At 46.0% G+C, this 14,642-nt stretch overlaps 2 protein-coding genes across 8 annotated transcripts in view; one reads left to right on the top strand and one right to left on the bottom strand.

Annotated features, from left to right (window-relative positions):
* Nucleotides 1-11,803, bottom strand: part of LPGAT1 (lysophosphatidylglycerol acyltransferase 1) — a 115,654-nt gene extending 103,851 nt beyond the window's left edge. Inside the window, exon 1 of the mRNA XM_045049186.1 lies at nucleotides 11,657-11,803. The gene's annotated coding sequence lies outside the window, so the exon portion shown is untranslated. The remainder of the gene's footprint in view (nucleotides 1-11,656) is intronic.
* The window catches only part of LOC123382888 (translation initiation factor IF-2-like), a 64,289-nt gene that overhangs the window by 27,670 nt on the left and 21,977 nt on the right, over nucleotides 1-14,642 (top strand). For 3 of the 7 annotated variants that reach the window (XM_045049187.1, XR_006592014.1, XR_006592017.1), the window contains 2 exons: nucleotides 6,578-6,671; nucleotides 7,270-7,337. The gene's annotated coding sequence lies outside the window, so the exon portion shown is untranslated. Of the gene's footprint in view, nucleotides 1-239; nucleotides 858-6,577; nucleotides 6,672-6,833; nucleotides 6,937-7,269; nucleotides 7,738-14,642 lie in introns of those variants that run through there. The other 4 variants (XM_045049189.1, XM_045049188.1, XR_006592015.1 and 1 more) reach the window with 4 other exon arrangements.

Below are 14,642 nucleotides of genomic sequence, written 5' to 3'. Positions count from 1 at the left end.
CCCAAAGGTTCCACCTCCTAATACCGTCACGCTAGGAATTTAGGATTTCAACATGAATTTGAGGGGTGGGGGGTGGGGAAGGACACAAACATTCAGTATATAGCAGGTTTCGGTATTTACAGGCTTAGTCTGTCCCCATAACCTCATCTCATGGAGTTCAGAAGTAAGTCTAGTCTCTAACACCTGGAGTCGGACCCCCTAGTTATGGCTGCTGGGTAACCATTGCCCTGTTTCTTTAGTTTCTGGGAAGACCTGGGATTCAGTGTTCCTGAGGAATGCACAGAGGGTGATCGTGTTGATCTGTGAGGCACATGTCTCACTGCTTGGCCCTCAGCACACCTAGTCCTGAATTTTGACACGTATCCCGACCAGGACCTCGGTGCTGAGGCTGCAAATCAAAGGTCAGCGGGTTGGAACTATGCATTTCATGGCCAGGGTCACTGTTCTCCAGACTTTGAGTTGTTTTTTGCTGCAATCTCAATTTCATTTAGCTGTACTCCCTGCCCGCCTCCAACCTACCTTCCAGTGCCAAGTTTTCTGAAATTGTGATTAAGGTAACTAGGCCTCATGGGCTTTGTGCCTTCTCTGCCCAGCCGGGCCCCTATCCAAAGCAGTATGCTGCAGCAAGGAAAGACCTGGAGACAGATTTTCCATAGCACTTGCTCAAGATGCTTAAACTTGAGGGTGTCTGTTAGCAGTGGGAGGTGTAGAGTATTCTAGGTGGGGAGAGAAAGCAGGTTGTCATAGAGAATTTTTTGCTGGTAACTTGTCTACTGTGATCTCAAAAGAAAGGTGTATGGGGCGGGGGGGCTGGGTGGCTCAGTCGGTTAAGCATCCAACTCTTGATTTTGGCTCATGATCTCATGGTTCGTGGATTTGAGCCCTGAACTAAGTGCAGGGCCTTCTTGAGATTCTCTCTCTCCCTCTCTCTCTTCCCCTTCCCTGCTCGTGCACGCGCATGTGCGTGTACTCTTTCTCTCTCAAAATAAATAAATGAATAGACTCAAATAAAAAAAAAAAAAAGAAAGGGATATGAATCTCCAAGACACAAGTATTTTGTTGTAAATTATTTACTCATTCTAAATGAATATTCACTTCCAGATCTAATTTTTAAATTTTTATTATTTTTCTAAAAGAAGGGCCCCCAAATTTTATAAGCTTCAAGCCCACAAAACCTGGATCTGCCTTTGGGAAGACTCATACCCAAGCCTCATCTCCAGAGACTGTGATTTCATTGATCTGGGGCAGTAGATCTCAGCTGAGGTAAAATTATCCCGCCATGTGGATATCTAGCAATGTCTAGAGACATTTTTGGTTATCACAACTGAGAATGGGGGAGGTTTGCTATTGGCATTAACAGATAAATGCCAGAGATGCTGCTAAAGATCCTACAAGGACAGGACCGCTCCACAACAAAGAATTATCTGACCAAAAATGTCAATGGTGTTGCTCTGAGCATCAGCGTTCTTCAAAATCTTCCCAATTAATTTGAATATGCAAATGGGGTTGAGAACAACAGTCCTAGAGATAACAATAGCTAACCTTTATTACTGAGTACTGTGTGCCAGCCACTGTTCTAAATGAATTAACTTAGTTAGTCTCTGGAGTAAGCCTATGAAATAAGTACTATTACTATTCCCATTTTACAGCTGTGGAAACTGAGGTACAAATATTAAAAACACGTCCTAAGATTCAATCCCAGACAGTTGGGTTCCAAAGTCTGAGCAGTTGACTAGTATTGTACACGTGAGCCTCCTTGACTGACTTATTTCATCCAGCTAGAGATCTCTAGGGGAAAGGGAGGGAGAGTGCCTGGTGGCTCCCACAGCCATAATCCTGCCTACCCCCAACACTCAGAAATGAAAAGGAGAAAAGGTCTCAAAGTAGATACAGCTGAGGAGGCAGGGGGTGGGGGCGGTCTAGATCCACTCTGAAGTTTATGTCAACGGAGAGCAGTTGGGGGTATGGGTATTTGTTCCAGTTTCTCACATATGCCTGTGCCTTGTTCAATTTGATGAAATTTCTTAAAATCAAAGTTTAATCTAGATATGGTAGACCCCTGCTCGGGTACGAAAAAAAAAGGTGCCTTGGCCCATTAGATGGTAAATAAGTAATAGTAATTGTTGCTCCCATCACCATCTCTTGTACAGTAATGAGCTGTGTGGCAGTGTACCTTTCACAGATGGCCATATTTAATTGAAAGCCGTGCCCAGCAGCTGCCAGAAATGCTGGCTACCAGACTGGGAAAAGGGCTGCCAAATGAGAGGACTGCAGACAAGTTCTGTGGCAAAATGGTAGAAATATACAACGTGAAATGACTCTCTCTTTATTCACTGTTACAAAATGCTCAAGCAGCAAAGGAAAGTACCAGCACACTTGGACATTGCCGTTGAATTCCATAACACCGGGATGGTGAAGACAGCTGCTGCCTTCAGGGCAGGGGCTGTGGTGGGGATAAGGCAAAAATGCAAGTATTTCTAAAATAAAACGGGCTATGGAAAGAGGGCTAGCCCATGCTTGGAAGAGAACCCAAAGCCCCACATGGGAACTACAGCGATGGCCAACTCCTTGATTTCAGCCCAGTGAGACCCTGAGCAGAGGATCTAATTGTGCCATGTTTGGACTTGTGATTTATAGAAACTGTGAGATAATAAATCTGCATCGTTGTGAACTGCTAAGTTCGTGATAATTTTATACACAATAATAGGAAACAAATACAATGCATTGTGATGGTTGATTTTTCAACGCCAAACCAACTTTACATTCCTGGGATGAGCCCTATTTGGTCATGATGTGTTGTCCTTTTATATACTGTTAGATTTGATTTGCTAAAATTTTGGTCAGAATTGTTTATATCTGTTTATGAGAGACATGGCTTGAAGTGAAAGTGAGAAGAAATTTGAAAGAGGAAGAAAGGGAAGTAAGCTGAGAAAGGAAGACGTGACAGATGGGAGAACAATGAGCAGAGGTGGGAAAATGTCGGAATAGGTTTTGAAAACAATCCAGCAATTCATCTGGCTGGATAGCCACATACAGGAAGTCAAGTGGTGGGGAATACAGCTGGAAAACTAGGGAAGAGAATGCACACTTAATTTGGGAGATGAAGTCAAAAGCCGCTGAAAGTCATTGTTGGACATAAGGGGATGAGCGAGCCAGAAGCAGTGTGTCATTTGAAGTGTACCAAACAGAACCTGGAGAGCAGTAGGGAGGCCCTTGCAATCGTCTGGTTAGAGGTCACTAGAGCCTAAGCCTGCACGTGGTCAGGGGGAGGAGAGGAAGCAAGGGACAGAGGAGGAGATCCAGCCCAGATGTTAGATTACCTCCACCTCCTCTTTGGACGCCTGAAGAACACCAGCAGGACTTATTCTATCAACTGGTGATTGGAACCAAGTGCTGAAGGCAAATCTGAAAACTACTGGTCGTCTGCAGGTTCAGCTCCCTGTGTTCCCACTGGATCCAGGCCTGGCTGGTTGGCCCCAGACAGTACACAGCTATTAGCGGGGCACAGGAGGCCCAACCCAGAAGGACTCCAAGCATCCGGTTTGAGTCTGATGTCTACTCTGGGATGGGAGGTGGTTCAGCTTAACAGAGGAAATGTGGGAGAGGGCCAAGGGGGTTCAGGGAGCAGAACTGTGCTCACTCAGTAGGGGCTTGAGGCATCTCTTTTGGGTTTGTGGTCGCAATGCAGGATCAGAAGCAGAAGCTGACAGGAAGGACCTTCCTGGAAGGAGCCATTGCCGGACCGGGAGCTTATCCCACCACAGAGGTTAGAAGGGAACGGAGAAGGCTTGGGGAAACATGGCATGTTGGACATTTATTCTTGGTCCTTTGCCTCACACCGGCTCCCCAGGTGTGTGAGAGGCCCTATATTTGTGAGTACACCGGGCAGTCACCCACAATGTCCTCCTGGGAGTTGCCCCTCTAAATTCATTCTTCCTCCAAGAAGATAGCTTTTACTTTCACAGCAGAGGCAGGTGGCTCTAATGAGATTCTGGCATTCCCTGGGAGAGGATTAGTATGTCAGCGTACCTGACCATCTTGACAGGGGCACGGATATCTCTGGGAAGAGATAACGTAGGGCATGGGACGGACTGATGGGGGGAGGAGAGACTACATCTGAGACATTGGGCCAAGGAAGTGAGGATGGGTGTCGTGAGAGCACTGAGGTGGGTGGCATTGGCAACAGAAGGAGCCCCCAGTTCACAGCTTCGCTCCAGCCTCACCCTGTAGCTTCGTACAACTCTCCTCCGCGTTCCCTTCTGTGGTGGCTTTGAATTAGGTCCACTAATTCTTTGATCAACCACCGTTCAGTCGGCGAAGGGGGTTTGATTCTCTTCCCCTTGGTTATGGGCCAAACTTCGTGACTACTAATGGACAGAGTATGGCAGAAATAACTGTGTTACTTCCAGGACTAAGTCATATGGCTTTCCTCTTGGTTGCTCTCTCTTGGATCCGTTGCTCTGGGGGAAGCCAGCTGCCATGTCACGAGGAGAGGTCCACGTGTCATGGAGCAGGGACCTCCTGCCAACAGCTCTATGAGTTCAGCCACCATACGAGTGCATCCTCCAACCCCAGGCAAGCCTTAAAATGACTGTAGCCCCTGCTGACACCTGACTAACCCTGAGTAGAACCCTCCTGCTAAGCTGCTCTCAAATTCCTGACCTAAAGAAACTGAGATAATATGTATTTGTTATTTTAAGCCACTAAATGTTGTAGTAACTTGTTATTCAGCAAGAGATAACTGTTATACCTCCCAGTATACAGCCTCAATCAGCTGCTTCAGCAAATATGATTCAGTGGCCCTTAGTATGGAAAGGCCTAGCAAATAAAGATTGTTAAGACCAATCTCTGTATTTTACACAGTTAAGGAAAATGAGATGCTATCTGGAATAGGGGCTAGAGTGCTTCGCTTTGTTTAATTTTGCCTACTTGAAGTAATACTTTTGAACTGTGACATGGAAAGTTGTATGTTGGAGTATACAGATTTATGCACAGCCCTGAGACAGAATTCATAATTCGGCTTATAAACACCAGCTTTTGGCCTTGCCTATGATGGAGAATTTAAAGGGGCATAACACCAGAATTATAAAGTGTGCCATGAGACATGCTGGCTGGGGAGTAAATCCATGCAAAAGCTGTTTCCGTTAGCCTGGAGGTGTCTCAACAAGAGGATAAATCTCAAAACTGGTAACAATCCCCACCGACTCGCCAGGGTGGAGCAGTGTGCCCTTTCTCCATCTATTCTGATCCCAGGAAGGTGGCTCTAGGTCCACTGACCTGACCCCCCACCCCGCCTGAAGAAGGGAAGAACAGTCTGACTTGATAGGAACGAAAACAAGTGAAAACGGAAGGCACAGTCTGAGGAAAGTGCCGTCTAGCTCAGAATTCTCGGATGACCTGGACCAAACAGGGATAGCTAGGGCAGGATAATCAAGTCCATCAGGGCAGTCCGTGGACATATCTGAGAGGTCCCTGAGGGCAGCCCTCACCAGTGCTGGGCCCGTTGAACGTTGGAGCTAGAAGCGATTGAGAATTAGGACAGCAGCTCTGAAAGTGCTGGGGAAGGAGGCAATTGCGGACATCTCTTCTCTCACCTGCTCTCTTCTCCTTCCCCAGCAGCTGGGAGCATGCAAGTCCATCACCTCTGCTCTTCTGAGGCAAGGGTAGGAGGCTGGCACAGACCCAGAGACCTCAACTTCCTCAGGCAGCTTTCCCTTTTCCCTGTTTCAGATGTGATCCCTCCACCTTCTGAGAGCTCACTCTACTGCACCTGTACCTGCCTTCCAGCACCATGGTGTCACATCACACTTTGTATTTTTTTTAAGTTGTTCGTTTATTTATTTAAGTAATCTCTACACCCAACGTGGGGCTCCAACTCATGACCCTGAGATCAAGAGCCACATGCTCCTCCACCTGAGCCAGCCAGGCGCCCATCGTATTTTGTGTTACTGTGTTATATTCCCTCATAGCGGATACTGTGGTGTGCCACCCAGATCCCCACCTCCGGGGCTGAGGAACAAATCCCCCCAACTTCTGGAGAGGTCGCCTGCTGAAAGCTCATCGCTGAGTCCCTCCCCAGCAATTTCCCTCCCCCAAAGGGAACTGTCTTGCCCAAGTATTCTCCCTCCCAGGAGGGGGAGGCCCACACCCAATGACATTCTACAAAGGCACATCTCCCTCGCCTCAATTCTGGACCTCTCTGAAGGGCCATCTCACTTCAGAGCTTCCTATGGAATCACATTCCACTTCAGCTCCCTCTTCTAAGTGATTTTTAGTGGCAGTGCCTATAGCCTTATTGGAGCTGTATTTCTGCTCTAATGGGTCCCAGTCAACTTTCCCAGCAAGAGGTTGTGAGGCAGGTCCTCCAGTGGGTTGGCATTTTACTCTTCCAACAACCTTCTGCTCTGCTTGATCAGGCTTGTAGCCACCTGCCCCCCCCCCCCATGTTATAGCTGCCTTCCTAACCCCCTGGGGAATACCAGAGGCCATCTGCGTTGTTGGGTTCTAGATTACACAAATCCAGGAGGTCAAAGTTCTTAGCTGGGCTCCTTGTTAACATTTATTTTTGTATCCCCAGAATCTAGCACCAAGTCTGGCTCGAAAATGTTTGCATGAAAGAATGAACGGACGAAATGATGACTCTCACGCCCTGGGATGGTGAAAGCCCACAGGTAGGTTAATCTGTCAAGCGTGGTGCCTTTGGTCATTCTCTGCAGACAAGAAGCATCAGCCTGAGATCCTTAATTCTTCACCCAGAGCACAGCGACCTTTACAGATTTTTCTCTTCTGTACTTTTTCCCTTTCAAATGCAAACGCCAACACCATGCTTCCAGGAGCAGAGGATTCCTACCCTGAGTGACTCTATTATGTTTGAGCCCCACATCGGCACTACCTGCACTACCGAGCAGGTCACACAGAGCTCTCCCATTCTCCCAGGTGGGCCCTGCCCCCACCCCTGGGGTTTAGTTCCCATCAAAACCTGCCAGGAAAGTCCCATCTTCACCCCCAGTGCGGGCACTCTCTAAGCCAGGCTCGGCTGACAAAGGCCCCTCAGTTTTCCCTTTCCTAACCAAAGTGTCTAGGGTGACAACCCCCATTCTCCACCCCAGCCCCAGGGGAATTCATTCCGTATTCAGTTATGTTCGTATACTCATCAGATGAGACTCCTGTTCTGTAAATCCAGGAGATATTCATTTTTTTGATTGATTTAAAGTGACTGCCTATCTCTTCTCTGCTTAACTGATTTTAATTTCATTTCTTTTATTTCAGATCCATGATGCCCTCCTCATGGCTCATCTCACTGTTAACTTCTCTTTTCCTCTGGGGCCCCCAAAACAGTATGTAAGGATGGCTTTCCTTTTAAATGCTCAGTACTGTTGACCGCTCACGGGGCACAGCCTAGGCTACCAGGTAGCTAGCGAGCCACTGCTTTTTTTTTGTTGGTTTCAGCTTTATTGAGATATGGTTGAAATATAACTTTGGAAGTTTAGGGTGCACAGTGAGATGATTTGATACATGTAAATACTGTGACGTGATTACCACGAGATTAGTTAACTCATCTATCACCGGACACTATCGCCATTTTGTTGTTATGTTTGTAGTAAGAACATTTAAGATTTGGTCTCCTAGCAACTTTCAAATATAGAATACAGTTTTGTTAACTAGAGTCACAATGCCATACAGTAGGTTTCCAGAACTTCTTCATCTCATGGCTAAAAGTTTGTGCCCTGACCTACATTTTCCCCATTCCCCAGCACCCCCACCATCGTACTCTGTTTCCATGAGTTTGGCTTTTTTAGATTCTACATATAAATGAAAATATGCGGTATTTGTCTTTCTCTGTCTAGATTATTGCACTTAGCATAACACCCTCTAGGTTCATCCGGGTCATAAATGGCAAGATTTCCTTCTTTTTTATAACTGAGTGATATTTCAGTGTGTGTGTGTGTGTGTGTATGTGTGTATACAGTATTTTATTTATCTATTCATCCATAGACACTTAAAGCTGTTTTCATATCCTAGCTGTTGTTTTTTTAAGCTCTTTAAAACATTTTTTTCTGTTTATGTATTTTTGAAAGTGAGAGAGAGCATGCATGCGTGCATGAGTAGGGGAGGGGCAGACAGCAGGCTCCAGGCTCCACGTGGTCATCACAGAGCCCAACACAGGGCTTGAACTCACAAACCGAGAGATCACCACCTGAGCCAAAGCCGGACACTTTACCAACTGAGCCATTCAGGTGCCCCTCATATCCTGGCTATTATAAATAAAGCTACAATGAACATGAGAGAGAAGATATCTCTTCAACATAGTGATTACATCTCCTTTGGATATATACCCAGAAGTAGGATGGCTGGACGATATGATATGGTACTTCTATTTTTAATTTCTTGAGGAGGCTTCATATTGCTTTCCGTAGTGGTGGCACCAAGTAACATTCTCACCAGCAGTGCTCCCTTTCCTCCAGATCCTCACCAGCACTTGCTATCCTAGTGAGCCAATTCTGATCCTTCTCTGCCCTTCCCTTTTCCCCCAGTTATTGGCTCATTCAATAATCAAGTATGGAGCACCCACCAAGGTTCAGGTTCAGAGCCATCTGCTTGGGATACAGGATACATATGTCTTGGTGGGCCCTACCTTCAAGAACCCACAGTGAGGGAGGCATGGAAGTGTGATATGGCCAGGGCAATGAGGGAACAACCCATTTAAGAGGATGGAAGAGGATAGTGACCTTGGGAGGTTTCCTAAGGGAGGAGATACCCATTTGTCATAAAAGATTAGTAGGTGATGGCCTCATGGAGAGGAGAAGATGTGAATATCCATTTATGATTCGATCACTAAGTGTGTTTTGGGACCTGCCACATACCAGGCAAAGTTCTAGGTGCTGGAGAGATAGCAATGAACAAAATAGAAAGTTCACACTCCTGGGAAGAAACAGACAATAAGCAACATAAATAAGTAAAATATATACTATGTCATAAGGTGATAAGAGTTATATAGAGGAAAATAAATCAGGGAAGGGGATTTAAGTATGCATGTGTGTAAGGGGGTGACTCTTAAAAATGGTAGTTTTGGGGCACTTGGGTGACTCAGTTAGTTAAGCATCCTAACTCTTGATTTTGACTCAGGTCATGATTTGAAGTTCACGGGTCTAAGCCCTGTATTGGGCCCCACACTGACAGCGTGGAGCCTACTTGGGATTCTCTCTCCCTCTCTCTCTCTCTGTCCCCCTCCCCCAAAATACATAAATAAACTTCAAACAAAATGGTAGTTTAAAATATGGTAGCTAGGGAATGCTACTCTATTTTTACCAATCCCTTTTGTCTTCGTGGTGGTTTAAACTATTTGCAAAGTGCTCTTACATCTATTAGCTTATTCAGTTCTGAAAATAATCCCACAAAGGGGTAGGAAAAATTGGTCTCCTTGTCTCTGTTGCTCCCTGTATTTGTTTGCTAGGGCTGCTGTAAAAAGCACCACTTAGTGGCTTAAACAATAGAAATGTACTTTCTTATAGCTTTGGAGGCTGGAAGTCCGAGGTCATGGTGTGGGCTGGGTTGGCTCCTTCCGGGAGCTATGAGGGAAGCACTGCTCTGGGCCTCTCCCTTTGGCTTGTACATGGCTGCCTTCCTCTTGTATCTCTTAACCTAGTTGTCCCTCTATTTGTGTCTCTGTGTCCAGATTTCTTGTTGCTATGATGACTCCAGTCATATAGGATCAGGTCCCACCCTAATGCCCTGATTTCGACTTGATTACCTCTTTAAAGGCCCTATCTCCAAATCAGGCTACATTCTGAAGGACTGTGGGGTTAAGATCCAACACGTGAATTGTGATGGAGGTAGGAGGTGAGGGACACAGGTCAACCCATATCACTCCTCAAATTACTGACCTTTGCATTTCACAAGATACATGGAAGCTCTTATCGAGCTGGTTAGCTCGAGGCTAGAGGTACAAGACAGCCTACGCTATGTATGCATGATCACTCTCAATTCATAAGCCTACTTACCTGAGACCATTTATCCAGGAGTGAAGTCACTTTACATGAAGGGTTCTACTTGACTCCTTTGGAAAGCCAAAAAAAAATTTTTTTAAAGGACCCAACAGATCTAGGTTGAATTAGATTTTGATTCCGGGATCAGCCACCTCTTTTAACTCTGAGTAACCCTGAAAAATCCAGACTAAGCAGGGCCTTGAGTGAGCTGCTAAAGCTAAGAAAGCCAGCAGAAAGAACAAGAGAGAAAGGACTGATTAAAAGGGATATGAACCCAAGAAGGAAGGAGAATATTGAACAAAGGGGAAGTAAAGAGGGCAGGGAGCTGCAAACCCTCTGGTCATGTCAGAAATTATACCTCTTCGCTGGAGATTAAGTAACATACACAAATGTATTTTGAAAGGTTGAAAGCGTTACAATTGTAAGGCGTTCTCTTCTGAGGTAGAAAAACAGGGCATTGTCCCCTCTGGAGACTGGAACAGCCAGATTTTTCTGGCAGACTGCTTCCTAGTCTTGCCTTCATTTAATTTCGTCATCACGAATAGAATATCATAAATCTGGGAGTTGCCAGCATCCATCGTCATTGCTTTGAGGAGGTTGCTCTTTTTAATTAGCAAGTGTGAAAATTTCCAAGTCACGCTGACCTCCGTGCTAACTTAACTGGGAGTGTCAGGTTGGAACACTGCTTTCTCCTGAGGTCCTGGCTTAACTTTTACTGTAGAAGTCAAGAGAGTTGGAATTAATGTCCCTGGCTCTCATATCTCACTCCTGCCTTGTCTAAGACCCCTGCAAATAGCAATTAGCTGTGTTGCAGAGCCTTGCTCCCAGTGATACTCAAAAGCAACCCAAGGCACACCTGATGGACCTCAAACTGACCTGAGAAAGTTCACCTTCTCGTTAGTCCTTTGGGACAAACTATTTACAAATGCATATGATTGCTTTTATGTACATCTAAGACCTACTTAGTAATAGCATGCTAAGTGAATTATGAAAGGTTAATCTAATTTGGAATTCATAAACCAGAATCAACGAGCTACTAAATTCTATTGAGGATTCTAATTTAATATTCCACCAAGAAGTCTGGCTCTCAGAGAAAGTTCTGGTGGACCCTTGCCCACTTTCTCTGGATGGCGCTTTGTCATTACTCTATACTGCCCTGTGTGAGTTGAGGTCTTCAAGTGCTGCCATTCTTGCTTCTAATTATAATTACTGTTAACTTTGCTTCATCATTATCAAGTTAGTTGCGATGTGTTTGGTTAAAGCGACTAGCGTTGCATAGTTGTTTCAACTGTATTTTTTGGCTTTTAATTTTCCAGCAATTAGACTCAAAGACCATCATGCATTGCTGTTTGAATATGAATCATTTATGCCCTAATTGCTAAAGCACGTGTACACTTAATCTCCCAAAACATACTTTGTAATGGCCCCTCAATAGTATTCTTGAATTATTTTTCCATTAGTACATGGGAAAGGAAGAGATTGATTAGCTATGGACGACTTTCCCGGCTTAGAGTGGGCTCAAGGAGGAAAAAGACAAGATTGAAAACCACTGTTTTAGACTCTGGGAATAATCAACTAAATTTACTGCATGTTTTGCAAGTAGCTTGTAAATGGCACGTGCAAACTCATTTCCCTTGGTAAATGCCTGGGAAATAAATATCCACACTTACCTTTCTCCAACCGCTACTCGGCTGCAGGCTCACTGTGGCTGGAGCAGGAAGTAATGCCGTCCAGCGGATCAGGCGGCAGAGTGGTGATCGGCAGTGGGGTGGGGCCGACTTCAGAGCAAAGGTTTCGGGGCAACTGTAAATATGATTGGCAGAGTCACAAACAACGCTGAGCTCTACAAACAGTGGCCACTGCTCGAAGCGGTAAGTTTCTGTTCAAGTTTGTGATAATTGCTGGTTGCACATCAATGAATGGCCAGTGCCCATACAAGTCCAAAGTGACTTGAGGAGACCACTCTGGGGTTAATCTGGGCATCCAAGTATTCGGAATCCCACAAAGCTGGCCCCGGGCTGACTTGAGGCATAATCACTCCCCTGTACATCCCACTGAATGTTACTTGTATCTACGTTATAGCGCTGTGTTCTGCTTTGCTTTGTAGTGGCTTATAAAGGTCTAACTTCCTTGCAGACTTTGTCTCTTTGGAGCAGGACCAAGTTTTACCCACCTTTAGGAGGCAGCTTGGCAGAGGGCCAGCAGCAGAGGCCAGGGGATCAGAGAAACCTGGAGCGAAGCTTGGCTCACCAGTGACTGGCTAAATAAATGACTTATACAAGGAGTGATACCCAAAGGTGTTGCCAGTTTACATTTATGACTTAACCCAGAGACTAAAATAGTTTCAGATTACTTCCCTACCCGCTCTCATAAATAGATAGATAGATAGATGGCTGGCTGGCTAGATGGCTAGATGGCTGGCTGGCTGGCTGGCTAGATAAAGATATCTATCTCAATCATTCTTTCTTCACACACACACACACACACACACACACACACACACACACACACACACACTCAGCTCTGCTTCTTTCTGTAATTGCCCTCATTTTCTCCTACTATAAATGAGCTTCCTCCATACAAGTGGTGGCAGTGGTTTCAAATACTTTGATTTCTTTAATTTCTGCTCAGCAACTCAGAGGGAAAGAGGACTTCTCTTTCTCCACATTAGTATATATGAGCCCAAAGAAGTCTCTGATTAGCCCTATCTGGGTTGTATGACCACCCTTGGGAGGGGAGAAGGGCTTTGTATTGGCAGTCCCACCAGAATCTACTGGTGCAATGGGGAGAGGAAATTCCCTAGAGGAAAGGGTCTTTGTAAATGCTGTTAACAAAAATAAGAATTGAGGTGGGGGGGGGGGAGGGGTGGGGGGTGAGGGGGGAAGGTGCTGAATTTGGTCAGACAAAATAGCAGCCATCTATTTCAATCAACAGGATGCTATATGTAAGGCAACAGGGCCTGGTACGAAAATAGACATTAAACTGAGCCACCCATGTCTTCCATTTTTGGCAGCTTCCAGTCCCTCTGTTCTTGGTGTCTCCTACCTCCTTTCTTAAGTATTTTTGTCCCAGGCACACCCAAAGTTACTTCTGGGACTGTAGGGAAACTGCAGCCAAAGGGGACACAAAGGACCCTGCCCCGCTTGACTCCATCCAGGAGCAGGAGAGAAAATATGCTTTCATTCTGGAATAGAAGGAAGGCTCACAGGGAAATCCGAAAGCTGCAGTGGTAAAGGAAAGTGAGCAGAGAGGCCCTTACCAGGCCTATTCTCTTAGTGCTTGAGGAATCGTGAGCCGGGGCACAGCAAGTCCCATCAAAATTAGTGGCAGGATGGGGTGCCTGGGTGGCACAGTCAGTTGAGCGGCTGACTCTTGATTCAGGCTCAGGTCATGGTCTCACAGTTCTGGGGATTGAGCCCCATGCTGGGCTCTGTGCTGGCAGCACAGAGCCTGCTTGAGATTCTCTGTCTCTCTCTGTCCACCCCTCCCCTGCTCGCTCTCACGCTCTCTCTAAAAAATCAATAAATATGGGCGCCTTGGTGGCTCAGTCGGTTGAGTATTTAACTTCGGCTCAGGTCAAGACCTCACGGCTTGTGAGTTCGAGCCCCGCGTCGGGTTCTGTGCTGACAGCTCAGAGCCTGGAGCCTGCTTCGCTTCTGTGTCTCCCTCTCTCTCTGCCCCTCCCCTGCTTGTGCTCTGTCTTTCTTTCTCTCTCTCAAAAATAAACATTAAAAAAAATCAATAAATAAACTTTTTTTTTTAATTACAGGAAAAAAAGAATTAGTGGCAGGGTTCAGGGAAGGGTCAATAGACTGATAGGTGGGGTTTCCTTTCTCCTTCCCCTCCTCCCTCTCCTCCTGCTTCTTCTCTTCTCTGCGGTTTTTCCACCGTATCAGGGAACTCAAGGCAGTGTTTCTCCCCTTGCCAGAGGCTCGGCACAAAGAGTGCCCCACTCAAGGGCTGAGGTGTTTAATCAGGAAGCAGAAAGTGATTTAACTCAGGCCCAGATAAGGCCTGGGGGTGGAGGGCATGCCAGGTTTCAATCCAGTAACCTGCACGGTGGGGCTTTGCTCTGAGTCCGTGACAGAGAAGACACCTGTGGAGGAGGGGTTGCTGACAGACCCAGGCTTGGGTTTGAGCAAGTTGGCCCTGGTGACAGACTCAGAGCCAATGGGAACCATTTCCCCAGCACTGGGAAGAGTCAACACCTACACAAGGGTTTGTACTGAGTCCTTGATGATTTTCTGTTTCTGGTTTTGGTTTTGTTTTTCCGTCGGAAGCACACTCCGATAAGACTGGAAGTGCAGAGAGAAAGAGATAATATATGGTTTCCCCAGTTCTCGGCCATAGCTGGGGGCTGAGTGATGCAGGAGGTTGGGGACAGGAGAAAGTAAACGATGGAAGTTTAAGGCCCCCCTCCCAGGCAGCTGTGATGTACAGAAAAGAGAAGGGATGTGGAATCAGGAGATCTGAATTTAAAGTCCGACTCAACTTCTTACTCACTGGGTGATCTTGGACAAGTTACTTGGCTCCTCTGTGCCTCAGTTTCCTCATTGGAAAGAATAGAGACAATAATATTTCAAAGGGTTGTTGTCAGGACGAAAAGTAAATACTGCTAATGTATTATTCCATTTCTCTGGGTCTACTAACTTCCTC

Source organism: Felis catus, chromosome F1, assembly GCF_018350175.1.
Source record: "Felis catus isolate Fca126 chromosome F1, F.catus_Fca126_mat1.0, whole genome shotgun sequence".
In the NCBI taxonomy this organism is placed as follows: Eukaryota; Metazoa; Chordata; class Mammalia; order Carnivora; family Felidae; genus Felis; species Felis catus.
The sequence above is the reverse complement of the archived record's forward strand: the minus strand, read 5'-3'. Positions and strand labels throughout refer to the sequence as shown.